The sequence below is a fragment of the Nansenia antarctica genome (genome assembly GCF_963989245.1).
Source record: "Nansenia antarctica genome assembly, chromosome: 7".
NCBI classification, from domain to species: Eukaryota; Metazoa; Chordata; class Actinopteri; order Argentiniformes; family Microstomatidae; genus Nansenia; species Nansenia antarctica.
Window position 1 is genome coordinate 50,923,020 of NC_137677.1, and position 8,537 is coordinate 50,931,556.

Sequence of the window (8,537 nt, forward strand, 5' to 3'; positions counted from 1 at the left end):
ATGCATACTGTGTAAACGGTCGGCTGGTTTTCGCATACTTATTATGAATGTAGTAGGCAGTATGCAGTATGCAGTATATACTCATTGAGTATGCTAGTATGCAGTATATACTCATTGAGTATGCTAGTATGCAGTATGCTAGTATACAGTACCATTCCGAACACAGCCATTGACTGAGTTCAATATGAATGGAGAATAGTCAGAACAATATCATGCATCATGTTCTCTTTCTCAGTTGCCAGTTCCTTGGTTTCCCACTAGCATGTCGATTTTATGTAGTTGTATGTATTGTAATAGTGATATATTATTTAGCTTTTCATCTCTATACTATAGTATGACGTTAGTTTGAGACACCACTCACAAAAGTATGTCCAGGGCTGCCAAGTTTCACCAAAAGTTTGGAGTGAGATTTTTTGGCGGTGGAGCGACCCAAAACTGTGCGCGTTTTGGCAGCGGCGGCCCCTCTCTCCCACCCAATTATTTGTGCTAGTTTCCTGCAATTTTACATGTTGTTCATAATAAACCAGCACAAGAAATGAAAATAATTAACATTTTATAAAACAAGACAAACATTCAGACAATATATCATATTTATGAAATCTTAATAAACAAATACAGTAGCCTACAGACTCTAAAAGAAAAATGGGCCCCATCAACAGGACTCAGCCCCTTGGTCAGCAGCAGAAAGACCCTTGATCATCATCTTATATACAGTGCATTGCTCATAGATGGCTATCATGTTATACAGTACATACCAGGGTTTTTCCTGGGTCAGAATGAGGGCTTGGTGGTCGATCTTGTGCGCGCACAACGCGCCCACATTTTTTTTGGAGGGAACCCCAATTGTGTTGTATTTGTATTGTAAATTGTAATTATTATGAATTATTATTATTATTAATGTACCTGGTTATGTTACAGTAGAGAAACAAAAAACAGTTACCAAAACTGAGTATTTACTAGAAAAGATTGGCGTGGTGAAACCGAAATTAGTAAATGAATGAATGAATGAATGGTCTTTATTGTCATTGATATAGTACAGGTACCAAACAACGAAATTCGGGAGGGGGGGCTCCCCTGGTACTAGGAAAGAAAAAAAAACTAAAAAAACAAGAAGGGAAAGGAGCTGGTTTACATAAATAAAGGCTATGTACACTATCCACTATACTATACTGTACAGATAAAACACTGTGCTGTACTCTATGCTATGCTATACCTATTCTAACATTTCCTATTTCTCTGCAACCTTATGTACCCTAGGGTTGTCATATTGCACATAGTGTTATTGCACATTCATTTAAAGTGTCACAGTTTGCAGGCTTGAAATTTACACATTTGTGCCTCAGCACTACACCTGATTTTTCAATCCAGCAGCTGCCATCAATCCGTCCAGACTGTCCAGGGCCCAGAACCTAGGTCTTTGCTGTGTTCAGGGCCTGGATGGCCCTGGGGTAGAAGCTGAGCTTCAGTCTGTTTGTCCTTGCGAACATGGTCCTGTACCGCCTGTTCGAGGGCAGCCGAGCAAAGTGTTCGTACCCAGGGTGGGATGGGTCTCTGGAGATCTTGGAGGCCTTCCTGAGGCAGCGTGTGTTGTACAGCTCTTCCAGAGAGGGGAGGGGGGCGCCGGTGATCTTCTGGGCCGATCTTCTGGGCCGTTCGAACCAGTTGCAGATGCAGTAGGTGAGGATGCTCTCCACTGCGCAGCGGTAGAAGGCCACCAGTATCTCCTGTCTGGTGTGGTCCTTCCTGAGGACTCTCAGGAAGAAGAGCCGCTGTTGTGCCTTCTTGATGATGGCTGCTGTGTTGTTCTTCCAGGACAGGTCATCCTGTATGTGCACTCCCAGGAATCGGAGGGTTGAGACTCTCTCCACGCTCCCTCCGTCGATGAGCAGGGGCTGGACCTCAGATTTTTTCCTCCTGAAGTCCACGATGATTTCCTGGGTCTTTGACTGGTTCAGCAGCAGGTTGTTAATGATGTTTCCTCAAACCATGTTTGTCCTTATGTGTAAGGATGCTGTTGCGCAAAGAGCTAACTTTGATTATGATTTTTCATGTTTTTGTTTTGTTTTGTTTTTTTCCATCAAACATTTCTTGTTGTCAATAAAAGTATTTTAAAAATCCTTTAAAAACAATTCTGGGTCTATTGCTCTGTCACCTAGCATTTTGGAGTTTAGCTTGCAACGTCGCGAGCGTGTTAGCGGCTAAATTACAGTAACTTCCTCTTATACGTTTTGGTAACGGCCCTGGTAACAATCTATGCCACTTGCAAAGAAGATAAGGGTTAGTTCAACCTTATGTTGCGGTGTTTGCTCAATTTGATGTTTGACACTGGTCAGAGTAGATCCAGTTCACATTGGGAAGGTAGCCTAGAGGTTAGAGAGGCTGGCTAGCAGTTGGCTGGCTAGTTTGATCCCTGCCTCAGGAGGGAGCTTGCATGTGGCCTTGAGCAAGGCACTTAACAAGTCTCATGATACATTTCCATTTTGGGGCATTTAACAGATGCCTTTATCCAAAGCGACTTTTCTTTTTTGCGATTGATGTGTGGTTTCATGTATGTGGGAATAAATGTTTTAAGTGACAAACCCAAAAAAAAAAAACAAAAAAAAAAATATATGTTTACAAAATAAATACATCTTTCTTCTAATTCTAATAGATGCGTTTTCATTATTGTTACCGCTGCTTCATAGGTCTGAATAACACTGACAGGCTTTATATGTGTCCCTTGAACAGAGCTTGTATAGAAAAATTATAGCATGCATCATAGGAAGGTGCCTGGGCGCCGCGCAATGATAATTGCCGTCGTTTTCAGTGAAAATTATTTTGTCACCTTTTTGGGCCAGCACCCCTGCATTCCCAAAAAAATTGATAGAAATGAGCCATTGAATTGTTGCACTCTCTCCAGCAATTCCCAGTTCCCGGTGTACCATTCTGTAAGTATTTTCTTCTTGGGGTAATAAAAAACCTAATAATGTTCTTCCATGAAAATTCTCTCCATTGTCCAGAGCTAGAGGTGGTGGATTGTATTTTACATATGTTCAACCATTCTTCCTCAGTTAGGACTATGTTTGCTTCCTTCTCCCACTTATCCCTAACATATAAGGTGGAGTGATTCTTGGTGGACTGTATACTCTTCTGTATAATTCTTGACACCAGTTTCTTGTGGGTGTTGCCCTTATACGCATCAATAAAAATGTTGACGAGACTCATTTCAGAAACCTCATTATTCTTTATATTCTTATAGAAGTAATGCCTCAGTTGTAAATACCTGTAGAAATCTTGTTTCTCTAGGTTGTGATTATCAATAAGATATTGAAAGGCCTGTATTGGATGAAATTAGGTAGGGATGTCCCGATCCCATTTTTTCACTACCGATACCTGGGCTTCAGGTATCTGCGATACCGATATCAATCTGATATTTGTATTTATTGTTTTACTCCTGAATAATAACAAATACTTCCCCAGTATAGTCCACAACATTTGGCTATTAAAGACTGCCAGCCTTTATTCAAGCAACAAAAACAGTACTCACTGTTACTCACTACTCAGTGACCAACTGGTTTCAAGTTAAAACAATTTAAACAGCAGCATTCAGCATTGTAGAAAAAAAATGAGTTACTGTCTGATTTCTAGTTGTAGTGCCTTCAGTTCTCTTTAGTATTCGTTTCGTATCTCACTATGGGAACGCCCCCTGCGTGACCTCATCAGAAACCGAATTACACTGCGCCAGCCTATTGGCTGGCCAAGGCGACGCTTGTGTCACGAGGGACGGGACCCTCCGCCTATATAACACGTACACACGGCATTGTCGTCATTCAAAAACCTTCGGTCGCTTCTCGCTGGTGCTGGCAACAACTGTGCGGGTGGCTAAACAGAGAGCTAAACAGTCCACAGATACGAGCGACCACAACACACACACACACACACACACACACACACACACACACACACACACACACACACACACACACACACACACACACACACACACACACACACACACACACACACACACACACACACACACACACACACACACACACACACACACACACACACACACACACACACACACACACACACACACACACACACACACACACACACACACACACACACACACACACACACACACACACACACACACACACACACACACACACACACACACACACACACACACACACACACACACACACACACACACACACACACACACACACACACACACACACACACACACACACACACACACACACACACACACACACACACACACACACACACACACACACACACACACACACACACACACACACACACACACACACACACACACACACACACACACACACACACACACACACACACACACACACACACACACACACACACACACACACACACACACACACACACACACACACACACACACACACACACACACACACACACACACACACACACACACACACACACACACACACACACACACACACACACACACACACACACACACACACACACACACACACACACACACACACACACACACACACACACACACACACACACACACACACACACACACACACACACACACACACACACACACACACACACACACACACACACACACACACACACACACACACACACACACACACACACACACACACACACACACACACACACACACACACACACACACACACACACACACACACACACACACACACACACACACACACACACACACACACACACACACACACACACACACACACACACTGTATGGAAAGTTTGAGCGGCAGTGACGGCCGCGCGCTGCACTTAGTATTTATTGTTGATTATTTTGAACGTCTCGCTCAGCCCGTCAGTGACGGTGCAGTGTGTGTGTGTTAGCCCGTCAGTGACGGTGCAGTGTGTGTGTGTTAGCCCGTCAGTGACGGTGTAGTGTGTGTGTGTTAGCCCGTCAGTGACGGTGCAGTGTGTGTGTGTTAGCCCGTCAGTGACGGTGCAGTGTGTGTGTGTTAGCCCGTCAGTGACGGTGCAGTGTGTGTGTGTTAGCCCGTCAGTGACGGTGCAGTGTGTGTGTGTTAGCCCGTCAGTGACGGTGCTGAGCCGTGCTGTACGTTAACAAACACGTTTGTACAGCTGTTCCTTTGTGTCGACCTCCCTCTGTTCCTAGAGACTCTTACACTAACGTTACCACCAGGTGCTAGCTAGCTACGGTAGCTAACGTTACCACCAGGTGCTAGCTAACTAAGGTAGCTAATGTTACCACCAGGTGCTAGCCAGCTACGGTAGCTAATGTTACCACCCGGTGCTAGCTAGCTACGGTAGCTAACGTTACCACCAGGTGCTAGCTAGCTAAGGTAGCTAATGTTACCACCAGGTGCTAGCTAGCTAAGGAGGAACAGCCATGATATGTGTTTAGCTTACATGCATAGTGATAATTATGTATGAAATATACTACAATGGCTATGGAACAATTTACTTCTGTAGTATATTATAAGTGAAGAAATACTTAATCAAGGTCTGATGTTAATTGAACAATGACTTTATTATCAAGAAACCAAAGCGCTTTACAACGGCCTCTCATTCACCCATTCACCCACCAATGGCGGCAAGCTGCCATGCAAGGCGCCGGCCCGCTCACTGGGAGCAATTTGGGGTTCAGTGTCAGAGGTAGTACTAGTGTCCTACATGACAGATTAGGAGCATAGAGACCTTCAACAGGTGTAATACCACATTGAGCCACAGTGTGTCAGCAGGAACTTAACCTTTTAATCAAATGAGTTCTCCCAGCTTATTGTTTTAAAACTCTCAAACTCTGTTTTTCTTTCTACTTGCCTAAGAGCAATGTAGGCCAACTTTGTTATGGTTATGGTGGAATAAAAGAATAAGTGAGCAGTCAAATTCAGAATTCTCATACCTTACAGATAACCTAACCCAGATATAAATGAGTATAAATTAGAACACATCAGTGTATATGTGACTATTTCTCCCAACCCTAGATTACAATCGAGCTCAAAGACAACTGTAATGTCTGGTCACACCAATATCGGTCCCATCTAGAACAAACAGTAATTAATAACGTCATAAAACATGTCAAGACATGTGGCCAGCCGAGGCTCGAACCGCCGATCTGCAGACCTTGAGACAGACTGCCTCTTATGCCACCCCAAAGGTGACGGCACAGCCAATTCCTGTCTCCATGGCCCCCTTGAATGCGCTGTATGTTGTACATACAGGGAGCCGGAGAATGAGGGCACAGGTGTTGGCCGTGGGGAACATGGCTGGTCCATCACTTGGGTGGAGAAACTCCAGCTCAGGAGGGGATGGAAACCCCATAGCTGGGATCTTCTCCAGGCCAGTGGCAAATATTGGCACTTCTTCCAGGGTCAGCGGGGTTTCTCCACCTGTAAAAAAATAAAAAAATAATTGTAATCAATGAACTTGAGGGCTAAATGATGTAAAGACAATAAACAGTTATTTTGCTCTTTAAATTCTAATAATAAAATAAATGAGGGATTATGTTGCACACTTGAATAGACTATACTACTGATTTTGGTGGGCCGAACAACTCCAGCACATAGTAGCTTCTTGTGCACGCACAAAATGCACAAAACATTTGTGTACATTGTACAGTATTAATAGTTAAGGGGTCTGCTGCTGTATGTGCCTAAATAAATGCTGGCCCGAATAATGATTTACCAGGAAACAATAAACAGTAAACAATGAATTAACAGTAAGCATAACCACGGTACAAGGTACAACAGAAAACAGTTTAGGTGTCCCTTTTTTTTAACGAACACTTCACATAAACAATTAAAATGTCTTTCTATTTGGCACTTTCTTACCCTCCACCTCCAGGAGCCAGTCCCTCCAGTACACAGTGGTCCTGGTCTCATCCCTCCTCCTGTCGGACCCAGGCAGGGATAAGCCCAACGGCTTAAACGCTGCCACCACATTGGCTGCAACCAATGGTCTTTGGTCCTCGAGAAAGAGGGGTTCAAAGGCCTTGTAGTGGGCCTTCATTGCCTCCAAGAGGCCAAAGACACTGAGGCCTTCTCTAAATCTGTAAATGTAAGAAGTTAAAGAAGAGACATCAATCTAAATGTGTCAGCTGCTCTGAGATAAGCACTGTAACGACTTGACTGCTTCCATTGTACAGCGTGTAAACATTATGAATATTTTGTGCAGATAAATATTATTATGAAATCAATTATGATTTGAAAGTGAAGTCTTTTTAACTGAATAACTGTTTAAGAAAGTTTTTTCTTTATCATTTCCCCAAGCTTACTGTCTCAGTCCATCAGTAGTCATTTAAATGATGAACATTGCTATACTTACTGTTGGAGGGCAGCATGGATGCGTCCCTCTGCATAAAGATAAAGAGCGGCACTGACCAATTGGTCTCGCTCCTCTAGTGACCTGAGGTACCGCAGGGAGCCCATGAGTGACAGGTCCGCCGATGCCTCATTTACTGCTTCTCTGGCCTCCTCCAGAGATTTAGCAGTGTGGATTTTCAACACCTATAAGATTGCAAAACATGAATGTAAATGTACATAAATAGTTTACTTGCCTTCTGAAGCTTTTCTTTCAGAGTGTGGTCCATCACCTCTTCCATACTTACAGGAAGAGGTGATGAACCACAAAGCTGGTTAAAAAGCCGGGTTGATAAGAAGTGTGGGGACACTCCTCCTTGCACGAGGCAAACAGCCATCATTTGGCCCACTGTTTTGTAGACCCCATTTTGCAAAGCTAAAGGGAGAAAATAAATAAGTATTACATAAAATAATATCAGTGTTTCCTGTGGAACAAGAGGTTTGCCGTGGGGGCAATGTGAACACGGGGGGGGGGGGGGGGTCACACTGAATATCATAGTCAAATATTTTCCAAAAGTAAAAAAAGCTGAAATGTTTTCAGATATAATTTAGGTGTGCAGATGATGAGAACTTAGAATGTATGTTATAATATACATATTCCAACGCATTTCATTACCGGTACATGTAATCTTACCAAAACTATCCAGGGCCAAGGTCCATCTCTCCAAGGGGCCGTCAAAAATGTGGTGGCTCTGAAGTTGTTTCGCCAGAAGGCGACAAAACTCCCTTCTGGGACCCCCATCATCCACAGCCCCCTCTCCTACTCCACCTCCATCAACAAACACCACATCCAGTTTTGTTTCAGGGTCGAATCTCCTCCTCTTGAAGGCTCGCAACGCACAATCTAATTCTTCCCCACGTGCCGCATTTATCAGGTTTGGGAATGTGGGTGACCTTTCTTTTATTTGGCGTCGGAGCCCTTCAAGAACGAGTGAAACACAGCTGGAAAAAATATATAAGGAACAGTCTTACATGTTGCATCTTACAAGGGAATAATGCAATTAGCAAGATTTGGTGGTAAACTGTTGTACTAATGTTAGATATTGAAGATCAGCTCTTCTGTTTGAATCCAAAGGTGTTTAGTGTATTTAGTTCTTATCAATCATAGTAACTGTTCTTAGCATATTACTCATTAAAGCCACAACATCC